The sequence below is a fragment of the Neophocaena asiaeorientalis genome, unplaced genomic scaffold, assembly GCF_003031525.2.
Source record: "Neophocaena asiaeorientalis asiaeorientalis breed wild unplaced genomic scaffold, Neophocaena_asiaeorientalis_V1.1 scaffold102, whole genome shotgun sequence".
NCBI lineage: Eukaryota > Metazoa > Chordata > Mammalia > Artiodactyla > Phocoenidae > Neophocaena > Neophocaena asiaeorientalis.
In genome coordinates, this window is record NW_020175078.1 from 3,966,030 (window position 1) to 3,981,484 (window position 15,455).

Sequence of the window (15,455 nt, forward strand, 5' to 3'; positions counted from 1 at the left end):
ACGCGCGCAAGCGCGCAGGCCGAGGCGCGCCCCGCGACACATGACGCCACGCGTCGCCGTCGGCACCGCGCCCCCGTGCCTTGTCTCGTTGGCAAGTCGGTGCGTGCGGGCGCCCGCGAGGCCGCAGGCCCTGCAGTCGCGGAAGTGGAAGGAGGCAGCGGAAAGGATGACTAATCGCTAAGTGGCGGCGGCGGCGCCCTCCTGAGGCATGACGGGAATTGTAGTCTTCTTAGGCTTGGTTCCTTTAATGTGGGAAATGTCACTGTGGTTTCCCGGACACGGCTAAGGGGGCAGCAGTGAGAACCACTTCACAATCTGTAAAGAGGAGAAGTGGCGCTAGTCACCGGGAGATGCCCTTCTCGGCATTACTGAGACCTTAAATGTGGAGGAAATCATCCCCGCCCCGGGTGGAACCCTGCGTAGTGGGACCATGTAATTGTGTATTATGATTAGTGGTCATTGTGCAATAGGGTGGGTGTCTCTCGGTATAGAACTAAACGGGCTTTGTAGGGATTTACTGCAAGGCTTTGATTTCTATTGGACTTAATTTATCAGCTCAACCTTGAAGAAAAGAACCACAGCAGTCACCTTCTGTAATACCGTACAGCCCGTGTACCTGAGGGGAGGTATTGGTTGAACGCAGACCTTGAGTAATTTCATTGTGGTTGGTTAGAGATCATTCCAAACCTCAAAACGCTTAGCTACGCTGTTGCCACAGCTGCTTTCGAAAGTAAGTCAAAAGCAGAGAATAGATAATGATGTATTTTCCAGCTACTTTTCAAGGTAATACAAAAGAGAAGAATAGATAATTTTGTTTACGATGACAGAGTACTGTGATCAAGATAGGGCACTTTGTGGTTGGTTGCCATTAAAATGAAAACTGATTCATACTTAATACTTTCTTGAAATTACATGGTCTCTATTAACTATTGGCTAAAGCCTTGTATGGTTTATTTAAAGTTGCATACGCTATTATATTAGATATCCTACATCATGTAAATTTCTCTTACAGCAGTACAGTCATTTAACAATCCTTGCAGGGTTAAGGAGGAGCTACATCTGAAAATATCCCTTTCCTACAAATATTTAACCAAAAATAGCTAACATTCTTTCCGATTTTTTTTTTTTTTTTTTTTTTTTGGCTGCATTGGGCCTTCATTGCTCCGCACGGGCTTTCTCTAGTTGCGGTGAGCGGGGGCTACTCTCTTCGTTGCGCTGCGCGGGCTTCTCACTGTAGTGGTTTCTCTCGCTGCGGAGCACGAGCTCTAGGCGCGCCGGGCTTCAGTAGTTGCAGCACACAGGTTCAGTAGTTGCAGTACTCGGGCTCTAGGTGTGCAGGCTTCAGTAGTTGTGGCACGCAAGCTCAGTAGTTGTGGCGCATGGACTTAGTTGCTCCGCGGCCTGTGGGATCTTCCCGGACCAGGGATCGAACTCGTGTTCCCTGCATTGGCAGGCGGATTCTTAACCACTGCGCCACCAGGGAAGTCCCTCTTTCTGATTTTTATTTACACTTTTCCAACCAGGCCTCTCATACAGTGTCATTATAAACCGAAATATAATGCTGATTACAGACAGTTGCTGCTTACATAGGACACCATGCCTCAGGAAGAATTAGAGTTGATCTTCAACATCAACTTTAAATGGATTCCTTGTGATTCCACCAACATATATATCCGTTTGGTAGAGCAATGTCTTTATTTCTAATGTTAGAATTAATGTTAGAAGAATCATTCATAGCCTTTCACTCATTCATCAATTATTTATTGCTCATCTGCTATGAACTAGGCATTGTACCTGGCATTGATAAGAAGGTGAGGCAGTCAGACAAAGGCCCTGCCTTTGTGACTGCACAGTCTAAAGAGGAAGACAAGTGATGATGCATGCCACAAGAGGGGAAATTCTGAGTCCTTCAGAAATGTGATGATGTGACCCGACATGGATAGCAGGGTTAGAAAAGACCTTTCTGAGGAGATGGCATGTGAGGGGAAAGCTAGCTAGGTGAAGGAGACCATTCGAGACAGAGGAAACAGCAGTGTGAAGGCTTCGAAGCAAATGAGAAAGTACCCTTGAAGAACTGAAAAATGTCCAGTGTGACTAGAACATACAAAGAGTTGTATGGTGTAAATGAGGCTGGAAAGATAGCAAGGTTAGCTCATCCAGGGCCTTGGAAGTCATGTTAAGGATTGCAGACATTTTTCTAAGAATTGTAGAAAACCATTGAAGAATTTTAAACTGAGGAGTTACACATAAGATGCGTGTTTTTAATATGCAGCTATGCTGCAGTTTTAGTGGATTGTATTGGAAGTGGAAAGGGTGAAAGTGAAGAGACTGGTTAAGAACCCAGAAGTGGGTGCTTTCGAGAATTTTGGAAGCAGACCCAATAGGTTTTGTTGATCAATTAGCTATGGAATTTGAGGAAGGAGGAGTCAAGAAGAGATCTTGGGTTTCTGTTTTGAGAAACTGTATAGAAGATGGTAGTGTGATAGGGACCACTGAAGGAAGAGCAGGTAGGTGGGGACGTGGGCATGAAGATGTGAGTTCAATATTATTAGCCATGTGTTTGAAGTGCTGGAGAGACAGCAGGAGGAGATGTTAAGTAGGCAGATAGATGTCAGGTTGGGAGCTCAGAAAACTGTTCTTACCTCGAGATAGGAATGTGAGATTTCTCTACATACAGGGGATAACTGAAGCTCTGGAGGATGTTCTCACTTACGGTGTGTGCAAAATGAGGTAAGACAAGAGTTATGACGGAGGTCTTAAGACTTCCGACATCTATAGCGTTGTGTAGGAAAGTACAAACCAGTAACAGAGACTTAGGAAAGGTATGGGGGTATGTTGAGGGGGGAGGGGGAGAATGGGAGCTTGTGATACCAAAGAAGCCAAGGGTAGAGAGATTTTTGAGAAGGGAGTGGGAAGCTGCTGTGTTGAATGCTGCTCTCAGGTCAAGTTAAATAAGATTTTTGAATGTCCATTGTTTTTAGCAATATGAAGGTGATTATCAACTTAGCAAGAGGGGTTTTGATGGGTTCTTCTGTGTGGAAGCCAGATGGCAATGGGTTGAAGAGTAAAGGGAGATAGGGAGGGGGTGTCGGTAATTGTGAAGAGAAGGAGGAAGAAAGGACATTAGCTGGACAGGGATTTGGACTGAGAAAAACAGCTTTTTTAAAGAGAGAAACTTGTACCCTATCAAGTATTGATGGAAAGGAGCTAGTCTTGGAGAGATTGAATACACAGGAAACAGGGAGGCCCCTAGGAAGATGAGAGGGAATATGTGATATATGGCGAATTCTGCTAATAGCCCACCCAACAATCATGCTTCTACCACGCCCCCCATTTTTCTTTGCTGGCAGAGTTTCCCCACTGAGAGGGAAACTGCTAGATACCTGGGTTTTTTTTGGTTTTTTTGTGTTACGCAGTCCTGTCACTGTTGTGGCCTCTCCCGTTGCAGAGCACAGGCCCCGGACGCGCAGGCTCAGCGGCCATGGCTCACGGGCCCAGCCGCTTCGTGGCATGTGGGATCCTCCCGGACCAGGGCACGAACCCGTGTCCCCTGCATCGGCAGGCGGACTCTCAAGCACTGCGCCACCAGGGAAGCCCCTAGATACCTGTTTTTTTCAACCTCCTCTTAGAGCCAGTAGGACTTCGTGGGAAGTGGGGATTGGGGTGGAGGCAGTTCTAGGAGAAGTTTTCCTTAAAAAAGAGACACATGGAAGAAAGCACAACCCTTCTCCGTGTGCCTATGCTGCCTGGTACTGCTATGGCCAGAGGAACGACATTGCCAACTCTCTGAGAATGGTAGAATGGAATATGGAAAGCACCCGTGTCTGTGATGACTCAAGTCCTGTCTTGTGGGAGAACAACTGTCCTCATAGGTTAGGCTATTCTGTAAGTCGGATATTGCTTCTTGTAATCACCACCATTCTAAACAAACTGGGATGGGATCCAGAGCACAGGCAGACAGAAGAGATACCCTTTCCATATTAACAGGAAGAAGAGTGGAAAAATAACTTTGGACATAAAGAAGCTTATAAGTTTCAGGACCGTTAAGTTGAGGAAGTTTTCATCCGAATGCTGGATCCTATGAAGGAGAGGTCATTTGCTGAGAGTGATGGGGAAGGTAAGGAAATTGGCGCCTTGAAGTTCGGAGCAACGTCTGAAATAATACTGAGGAGTGTTGAAAGGCAAGGGCCGAGGGAAACAGTGTGCCAGGCAGGGCTGAGGGCCCAGTGAGATTGGTGGCCCCGATTTTTCCCAGTTGTGTGATTTTCTTCAGTGATCACTCAGTTCCTGGGGTACAAGCGCTGAGGATGTGGAGACTTGGATTTACATAGGACCTAGACAGCACGAGAAAGGACAAAGGAACAAGGGAATTGAGGAGATTAGCAAGAGTGAGTGATGTGATGGACCAGGGAATCTAAGCTGAGTGGGAAGGCAAGTGAGTGCAGAAAGGAGACCATGGATACCAAAAATAAGTCAGGTTGGGGGCAGGCAATGGCCTGAAGGGCAAGGAGTAGGCAAGAGACTCGTCAGCAATATGGGATTTTATTTTAATTTTATTTATTTATTTTTTGGCCACACTGCGCAGCTTGCGGGATCTTAGATCCCTGACCAGTGCTCCCAGCAGTGGAAGCGCGGAGTCCTAACCACTGGACCGCCAGGGAAGTCCCCAGCAATATGGAATTTTAAAATGGTCAATCTTCTGGGTGCGGGGGAAAAACAAACCTAGTCAGGAATTATAGAAATTCCTGATTTCTTTGCCATTCTTGAGCTTAGAAGTCCAATATTGTCAAATTCAATGAGAAGTATCCCTTACTGAATCAACATGCCCTTCTTTCTTCCATCACAGAGAGTGAAACTAGAGTCTCCTCCCTTTACTCTCTGTGTGCAACCAGCCACAGCAATCTGTCAGTTCCTTTATGTTATCTGAAATCCTTTCCATTTCAATGTAGTGAAAAAACAAAACAAAACAAAACAAAAAAAATGGGCTTCCCTGGTGGCTGAGAGTCCACCTGCCGATGCAGGGGACACGGGTTCGTGCCCTAGTCCGGGAGGATCCCACATGCCGCGGAGCGGCTGGGCCCGTGAGCCATGGCCGCTGAGCCTGCGCGTCTGGAGCCTGTGCTCCGCAACGGGAGAGACCACAAGAGTGAGAGGCCCGCGTACCACAAAAAACAAACAAACAAAAAAATCAATGTAGTGGATGCTATGCTGTCCCGCCCAAAGCCCCACTTCACAGCCATGGTGCTCGCTCTGCCAGCTCCTGGGACGTCGGCTGCTGAAGGCTCTAAACCGCGTCCTTCTCTGAGAGTTGCGCTCAGCTGAGGGCACAAAGGCCTGGGACGCTTGCCCCATTAGGCTTCTGGAGAGCCTCCAGTCCCCAGCCGTCCCCCTGGGATTACCCTAAGCCTCTGTTACCTCTGCATTTTACCAGGGTTGTTACGGATGTAATTTACTCACTGATAAACTCGCCGCAAGCAGATCTTCTCTCAGTCACGGAACCCAAACGAGGCAGAACCCCAGTCGCCTGAAAGACTCATTCAGCTTTCCTCACTGCTCTTTCTGCTTTCTTTCCAGGGCATCCCACAAAATGATGTCACAGCCAACTTCCCTGCCCTCCCCGCCCCCATATTATTTTCAGCATTTTTGTTCAGCTTAACAATCCTTACTAGCTCTGCAGTACCTCTAAAAATAAAGTACAAATTCTGTAGCTCAACGTTCAAAATCCTCTACAACTTGGCTCCAACACTGCTTTTCCAACATTCGTTCTTCTACTTCCCCACCTGACCTCTCTGGGCCAACCAGACTATTCTATCCGCTGTCTATCCAGGCCATGCTCCTTGCCATCTCTGCTTTTGTTCATTGGTTCCTCTTACATGGAATTCTCTCATTTCTCTCAGTCAACACATATTTGAGTGCCCACATGGGACAGGCTGTAGGCCAGGAGCTTGGAAGAGAAATATTGGTTGACTGAAAGATATTATCTTTGCCCTCAAAAAGCTTACAGTCTAGCCACTGGGAGAAACTGATATGTAAATAGGTGACCATAATACGTCGGTTTGGGTAAAATGAAAGAACAATGTATAGGGTATTAGAGAGAGGAAGGGAGGGACAGGGATGGCCTTTTGGAGAAAGTGGCATCAGCCCTGTTTTTCAAGTGGACCTGAATCACTGATGGAAATTATAGCTCAATTTTACAGTCAGACCCGTTGAGCAGAAGCTTGTTTATTGGTGTGCAGCTGGCAACCTATGAAATGAGTTATGTCCCGTTCTTTTCTGTCCTTTTCCAAGCCCACCACTCCACCTCGCTCTAGAGATAAAAGGCTTCCCATGAGCTGGGTTCCAAGGATTTATGGGCTTCTTCGGTGCAGAAAGATGGGCCTCACTGCCATGAGCTCTTCTCTGAGGGACGGTAGACACCGGGCCTGTTCCCAGGTCCGGAGGCAGTGAAGATGAAGACCAGGTTTCGGTTGGTGTGTCTCTGACCGTTGGGAGAACCCCAGCCCAACAGCCTGACCCACCTGCTTGGCTCCAGTGTGAGTTCTCAAAGTCCAGCTTCTTGTCACCACAGACAGACAGGTGGTTCACAGTCATTCTGGGCTGAGATGGGGAACCCTCCCAGTTGGCTGACCATGAATTCTCTGGCTTTCTACCTCTCCAATCTGTCAGTTCTCCTCTGTGACCCATTCCTATGTGCTGCTTCAGGTTTGCCGACGGAGTTCCTGCGGCCCTTTACCCAGCACAGGGGCAAACCACGGTGGCTGCTGTGTCACCAAGCTGCTCAGTGCCAGCTTCCGTCTAAGAGACTGGAAGACAGCTGGTCAGGGAAAGTGGCACATCGGGAGTACAGTTTCTCATGGCCATTCTATCCTGTGAATATTTTATTTTATATATATATTTAAATTCCTGGGTTTATGCTTTCTTTCCTCCAAAAGATGAAAAGCAGCAGCTCTACTTGGTTTTCTTTTCCCCACAGTGCCTTGTGTCCTTTGCAGACTGAATGAGTTTTTAGGGTCATGAGGTTAAAGGTTCCCAACTACAAAGGTTTTATTTCAATTTGCACAGATAAAAACCCATCACAAACTGAATTCTTAACTCTGGTCACTCAAATATATTCCAATATTCATAGGAAGGTGGAAGGTTCAGTGCCAGACTTTACCATTGCTTGAAAAGGAAAGCAAACTGTATTTCTTATTGAAGCTTGACATGTAAATCCCACACCACGCTTTAAAAAAAAAAAAAAGACATTTTTTTTGTTCTCTAGAAACTTGCACCTGTTTACCACCAGAGGAGGCTGTATGACTTACATATTGCAAAGCTACTTATATAAAAACATGTAAAGGAAAAAAAAAGTCTCTGTTCTTGCTTTTTCATGAGTGAAAAAGGGGAAGTGTAAAAAAAGTAAGTTGCTTATGGAAAGCATACTCACTCACCTATAGACCAAGAAGAAGATAATTTAGTTACTGTACAAGGCTTATGGATGCACATGAAATTTAAAAAGGAAAGAAGAGGGACTTCCTTAGTGGTCCAGTGGTTAAGAATCTGCCTTCCAATGCAGGGGACGTGGGTTTGATCCCTGGTCGGGGGCACTAAGATCCCACATGCCGTGGAGCAACTAAGCCCTCAACTAGAGAGCCCGTGTTCTGCACACTACAGAAGCCCATAACTAGAGAGAAGCCTGTGCGCCACAACGAAGAGCCCGTGTGCCGCAGAGAAAGATCCTGTGATCCCGCATGCTGCGACTAAGACCCGACGCAGCCAAAAATTTTTTTAAAAATTAATAAATAAATATTAAAAAAATGGAAGAAGAAATATTTGAATATGTTGTAAGTTTCACCCACAACAATCAAATTTTCATAAGTAAAGACAGGGTGGCACTCCTCTCTGGCTTCTGCTATAGATCCAGGTGAATAAGATAAATAAAAAATGGCAGGGCTTCCCTGGTGGCGCAGTGGTTGAGAGTTCGCCTGCCGATGCAGAGGACGCGGGTTCGTGCCCCGCTCTGGGGAGGTCCCACATGCCACGGAGCGGCTGGGCCCGTGAGCCATGGCTGCTGGGCCTGTGTGTCCGGAGCCTGTGCTCTGTAACGGGAGAGGCCACAACAGTGAGAGGCCCGCGTACCGCCAAAAAAAAAAAAAAAAAAAAAAAAAAAAGGCAATCAACACAGACATAGAGAGTAGACTTGTGGTTTCTAAGGGGGAGGGGGTGGGGCAGGGATGGACTGGGAGTTTGGGATCAGCAGATGCAAACTATTATATAGAGAATGGATAAACAAGATGGCAGTCATTACTTTGGCAAGGCTTAAAGCAGTAACGTAAGCAGTTAAGCCCATGAACCCTGGAGTCAGCTGCCTGTTTCAGGTATACAGCCAACACTCACTAGCTGTGTGACCCTGGGCAAATTTCCTCACCTCTCTGATACTTCAGTTGCCTGCTGTAAACTGAGATAATGATAGAATTTACCTTTCAGGGCTACTGTGATGATTAAACAGGAACCCTTGTAAGTGTTTAGCAAGTGCTTGGCACATGATAATTAACTGCTTTACAAATGTTAGCTATTATTTCTCCCTGCCTGCCAGAACTGTGCTTGAGAAAAATATACATGTGCCTTTCAGGATTCAAAGCTTTTGACTCAGCCAGATCATTTCTTCATTTAATCACAAGACAAATATTTACTGAGAAAGGCACTGGTGGGAGCTGGGGATGTATTAGTAAACAAAAGCCATAGATGTTTTTCCTGCCCTGAAGATTACATACTGATGGGTAGAAAAGTATTAAGTAACTAATTGGCCAATTACTCATATAATTACCATTGTGATTAATGCTTTGAAGAGAAAGTACAGGATATTATTAGAGTTATTACTGGCAGAAATGACTTAGTCTGGAGGACTGAATTAAGGAGCTCTGGAGGAAGAGCAGGCTATCTGAAGGAAGAAATACTTGAGGTGGGATGTGAAGTGTGAGTACAAATGAACAGAAATTGGAGGGTAGCGGGGGAAGAATAAATGTTCCAGGCAGAGGGTAAATTACACGTGGGAAAAAAACAATCCTCATATTTCAGTGGCTAAACCCAAGAAAGGTTTATTTCTCATTCACTTCACGTACGAATGTCAGTCAGAGGCGTAAGGGGGTGGTTGTGCGAGGGGTTTTGCCCTATCCAGTCGTTAAGAACTCTTGAATCCTCCCATTGGTGGCTCTTCCTTTTCCTGGCATCCCGGAGAGCTCCCTGACATCCTATACGTGCAGCCAACAAGCAAATTTCAATGTCTACATATCACCTGGAGATCAGGTTAAAAACACAGATTCTGGGCTTCCCTGGTGGCGCAGTGGTTAAGGATCCTCCTGCCAATGCAGGAGACACAGGTTTGAGCCCTGGTCTGGGAAGATCCCACGTGCCGTGGAGCAACTAAGCCCGTGCACCACAACTACTGAGCCTGCACCCTAGAGCCCACAAGCCACAACTACTGAGCCTGCATTCTAGAGCCCGTGCACCACAACTACTGAGCCTGTGCCCTAGAGCCCATGAGCCACAACTACTGAGCCTGCACTCTAGAGCCCGTGCGCCACAACTACTGAGTCTGCGCCCTAGGGCCCACGAGCCACAACTACTGAGCCTGCACTCTAGAGCCCGTGCGCCACAACTACTAAGCCTGTGCCCTAGAGCCTTCAAGCCACAGCTACTGAAGCCCGTGCGCCTACAGCCCGTGCTCCACAACAACAGAAGCCACTGCAATGAGAACCCGCACACAGCAACCAAGACCCAACGCAGCCATAAATAAATTTAAAAAACAAAACAAAAAAAACAAAACAAAAAAAACACCACCACCAAAAAAACCACACAGATTCTGATTCAAGTTGGTCTGGGGGTGGATATGAGATTCTGTATGTGTATCAAGCTGTCTGGTGATACTGACCACTGCCTGGTTTCTAGCCCCCCCACTCTGATCAGCAAGAGCAGGGAGAATCTCTTAGAAGGTGTTAGGGGCCAAGCACAGCGGGGCATGCATCATTTCTACTTAAATTTCACTGGCCAAAACTCAGACACATGGCGCATCTAGGTGCAGGGGCTGGAAAACCTAGTCTGACAACGTGCCAAGGAAGAGAGACATCCACCTCCTACCACAGTTTGCTGAAACACTAACCAACCTCTGCCACAGATGGGGAGAATCCCAGTGTCTGGCAGAAGATCACCACTTTACAGAACCCAGAGACAAGACAGCACGGCGTGTTCGAGGAACCTTAGGGAAGTCCAGTGTGACTAGAACCTAGGCAGGGAGAAGGCAAGTGCCAAGTAAGCCTGGAGACGTAGGTAGGCAAGGGTCAGAGCATGCAAGACCCGGGAAGTGATAAAGATTTTGGACAGTGAAAAGTCATGTAGCTATTGAACATTTGAAATGTCCCTAGTGCAACCGAGGAACTGAATTGCTATTTTATTTAATTTTAATTAGTAAATTTACTAGCTACATGTGGCTTGTAGCTACCATTTTGGATAGCACAGCTTCAGGAATTGGAATAAAATGTTTACATGGGAAGATAACCAACAACACTTCACTTGACAGTATAGGATCAAAACCAAATAAATCACATAGCACAGTATACACTATGTTATACTGCAGGATAGAAGAGATTGCAGATGAAGACAGTTTATCCTGATATTGAGAGTCCCTGCATCCAGCCATACCTGGAGCATCTAGCCCTCATCTTTCCAATTACAGTGAGCCAATAAATTCCCTTGGTTAACTTGAACCCCTTTGAGTTGGGTTTTTATAACTTTAAGCACTATAAACAGTACAGTGTCTACATGTAAGTGTTCAAGAAGCATCAGATGTTATTATTATTTTTTTTTTTTGTGGTACGCGGGCCTCTCACTGCCGTGGCCTCTCCCGTTGCGGAGCACAGGCTCCGGACGCGCAGGCTCAGCGGCCATGGCTCACGGGCCCAGCCGCTCCGCGGCATGTGGGATCTTCCCGGACTGGGGCACGAACCCGTGTCCCCTGCATTGGCAGGCGGACTCTTAACCACTGCGCCACCAGGGAAGCCCCCAGATGTTATTTTTATCTCAGTAGACTTGAGTAACCAGGTAAAATCCCAAATGGAGTCCTGACAGGTAGAAGATAATAGCGCAAACAGCAGAATCCACTCCAGCCAGTTTAAACAGAAAAGTAATTAATTCAAGGTTACCTGCTCACAGACCCTCAGGAAGATGAGACTGAGCAGTTTTGAAATCTCCTGGGATTGCACACAGAAACAATCCAACTATGGATACAACGAGGAATTCTGTGTAGAGCCTGCTTCCTCCCCTGTTCTCTTCCTAATCAGATTCTTCCGGATGTGAGGGTGGCTGGTGGAGCCCCAGATTGCACGTCCGGATCACAGCTTTTCTGAGCAAAAGTGAACTTGAGAATTGAGTCATCCCAGCTGCTCTTTTGAGGTAGAAAGACTTGTAATGTGGGATTTGCCCAAATATAGGAAGGGTATTTAAAAGGTCTAAATTTGACAGATGACCACAAAGGATGATGATGTCTTGGTGAAAGTGGAATGTAGGATAATGTAGACAACAATTGAAAAGGAATAGCTCAAGGATATACTGTATTGATGTGACATTGCAGGGGCCCAAATATGAGTGTTTTGTTGGCTTTTGTCGAGTTATTTGAATAAGCTTTTTCCTTCTTTTCATGTGGGGTTAATAAAGCTAGTGATATGCCCCAGATGTATGTATGATTCCCAACTACTTGTGAGTTTTCTCATAACCAAGATTAATAATAACCTCCTTCTCCCAGGAGATCAATGCAAGTCCCAGCTCTAGCCATGTGGTTTGAGTTATTTATCTGAAAATAGGAATGCCTTAGTGCTTTGCTACTTCAAGTGTGGTCAAAGTACCAGCAGCATCATCGACTTTTGCAATCTCAAGCCCCACCCCAGACCTACTGAATCAAGATCTGCACTTTAACCAGATTTCCCAGGGGACTCATATGCACATTTTATTCCACTTCCTCTTGTGACCAACCAGCCCGTCTCTGAAGACCGGCCCCTACTTCGCCCCAGCCCCAGCCATTAAGGAACTAAGCTAAGTGCCAAGATAGCCAGAGCAGGGCATGTGAATCATGTTTCTATTCCAGTTCCCTCCCATCTCCTGACAGCACTTAGGGGAAGAGGTCCAGACCAGATTAATAACCAGGATTCTCCTGATTCTCTCTCTCAAACAGTCAACAAATATTTGTTGAACAACTAATGGGTACTTGGGAATACAACCACAAGCAAGGTAAGATATTTGATCTCATGGAATTCGTATTCTAGTGGTAGAGACAAAATAAACAAACAAAAGATCTGATAGTGGTGATAAGCAGAAAATTGAGATAAAGTGATTGTGTTTGGGTGGCTACATTAGACTGGGTGGCTCATAAAGGCTTTTCTGCTGAAGTGACATTTGTATGAAAGATAAAGGTGCTGGTCAAGAACAGAGCATTCCAAAAAAGAGGGAAAGAACAAGCACAAATGTCCTGGGGTGACATAAGACCAGAGATGTAGGCAGGGCTAGATTGAGTTTTGTAAACCAAGATATTTTAATAATAGGAGGTCACTGAGGGATTTGGGGCATGGGAAATGACATAAGTTGTTTATCTTTTAGATCATTCTGGCTCTGTGAAGATATGGGAACAAGAGTGGAAGCTGCGAGACCGGTTAGGAAGGCCATTTCAGTTCAACACAGGATGATGACAGCTTGGACCAGGGTGGTGGTAATGAAGATGAAGAGAATCCTCAGTATCCTGAGGGAAACTTCAGGATTTGGTTTGGAGGCAAAGTCAGTGGGGACTTTTTTTAACTTTTTTTTTTTTTTGTCTGCGCTGTGTGGCTCGCGGGATCTTAGTTCCCCGACCACGGATGGAACCCGTGCCCCATGCAGTGGAAGCATGAAGCCTTAACCTCTGGATGGCCAGGGAAGTCCCTCAATGGGGATTTTTATTGGGTATTTGTGCTTGTGGTAAATTGTTTCCAAAGATGACTGCAACCATTATCTTCCATCCTACATGCCTTTTTGTCGCTTCTCTCATCAAGAGGTAGGGTTTATTTCCTCTGCTGTGAGTTGACCCTATGACTTTATTTGGTTGTGCCAGGTCTTAGTTGTGGCTCGCTGGCTCCTTAGTTGTGGCATGCGAACTGTTAGTTGCAGCATGCACGTGGGATCTAGTTCTATGACCAGGGATCGAACCCAGGCCCCCTGCGTTGGGAGCACAGTCTTAACCACTGCACCACCAGGGAAGTCCCAACCCTATGACTTTTTAAAATGACATCTGGGACTCCCAGACTGTTACCCCAAAACTGGGTTTGCCTCTTGGTGCATGTCCAGCCAAAAGACACAACCAAGACAAAGACTGGGAGAAGGAAGGATTTATTATTGCAGCAAATAAAGAGTACACCAGGGATCTTTCCCAAAGCAGTGTCTTCCCAAACAGCAAAATTGGGTACGTTTTAAGCTAAGGGTACATACATATTCGTGAAAAGGCTTGTGCAGAGAAGAATTCAGCACAGACAGAACTGGGGCAAAGGTTGACTGAAGTCATGAAGGTCAGGAAAGGTCAACATCATCATTCCATCCTCCACCTGGGTGGGAGCCTTACTTCCTGCAGAACTCAAAAGATATGTTTCAGATTGCTAGGTACATCCCTTGAAGAGGAAATAGGACTCTGTTTTATCACTGAACTATTCTTTCTTTTTCTCTTTTTTTTTTAAAGATTTAATTTTATTTTTGGTTACGTTGGGTCTTTCTTGCTGCGAGCAGACGCGAGCGGGCTTTCTCTAGCTGTGGCGAGGCGGGGGTTACTCTTCGTTGCGGTGCGCGGGCTTCTCCTTGCTGTGGCTTCTCTTGTTGCTGAGCACGGGCTCTAGGCGTGCGGGCTTCAGGAGTTGTGGCTCGCGGGCTCAGTAGCTGTGGCTCGTGGGCTGTAGAGTGCAGGCTCGGTAGTTGTGGTGCACGGGCTTAGTTGCTCCGTGGGATCTTCCTGGATCAGGGATCGAACCTGTGTCCCCTGCACTGGCAGGTGGATTCTCATCCACTGCGCCACCAGGGAAGCCCCTGAACTATTGTTTCTTGACTGCTTTTCCTTTGTTTATGCATCATCTCTTAGGTTCCAGTTGATCTAGTGGTTGAGTGCTGGACAGGGGGGTTGAAATTCTGCAAGACAGCTCAATAAAGTGCTCAGGCTATCTTTACCATTGAAATAGAACTGGGAGTTTTTACTGATTTATTATCTTTGCTATTGTCACTTCTCTTGCCTGTTAACAGTTTGTTCTTTTGTTTCCTTAAGATCGTTATTACTGAGACCTGTTCAAGGGCAAGCATTGTGGCCAGGTTTACATCAAAAATGGCTTAGGCCAAAATGGCTTCTCTTATGTCAAGAAAGCCATGCTGGTTGTCTTTCTCCAGGGACCACCTACCCTGTCTGCTTACAAGACCAGGTTTTAAGAGGCCTTTAATTATCCCGTCACAGAAAAAGAAAGAAATCCTGCTGTCTGCAACAACATGAATGAACCTTAAGGGTGTTATGCTAAGTGAAGTAGGTCAGAGAAAGACAAATACTGTCTGATCTCACTTACATGTAGAATCTAAAAAAACCCTGAATTTATAGAAACGGAGAATAGATTGGTGGTTGCCAGGAATGGGGTTGGGAGGGATGGGGGAAAGAGGTCACAGGGTACAAACTTCCAGTTGTAAGATGAGTAAGTTCTGGGGAGTCAATGTACAGCATGGTGACTTATTTATAAAGTCTAGGCCATGATGCTGGAGAAAGCTATGTGGACAGAGATGCCTTGGAGGATGAGATACCTCGAGAAGAGAGCGTCCACATGGAGAACTGAGGCATGGAGCCCAGACATGTGAGTCCACTTTGGAACTTCCAGCCTAGCTCAGCTGATAGCAGGTGGAGAAGGGCCAAGCTGTCCTCGTTGAGCCTGACCCATAGGATTGGTGCTTTAAACCACTAAATTTGGGTGATTTGTTAAGCAGCAAGAGAGAACTGAAACAATGCTGGTTTTTTTTTTTTGTTTGTTTGTTTGTTTGGGGGGGGGCTAATGTAGTTGATAATTTATCTATTTCAATGCTTCCCCCTGCAAAGAACGAACGTCTTCAGTTTTCTGATTAGGTCCTACAGTCTTTTCCTTACACTCCTCCAATACGTTTATGCTGGTGAAATCAAACCAAAATGAATCCAAGTGTAGACACTAAAGGGGAAAATGACTTAACACATATGCAAAATGCAGCCGGAGCACATGTTGCCAAGGGGGTAGATTTGAAAGGGCTGCTGTATCTGCCTGTTTCTCAGGCTGGTAAGGACTATAGGCTGAATGAGTGCACCTAAGTCTCTGGTTCTCTTTTAGTATCAGCTCATAAAGGCTGTGAGAATTCCAAGCAACACAGGGCCAGCTTTGAACCCTGCCACCTTCACGCTAGCGCAACACTGG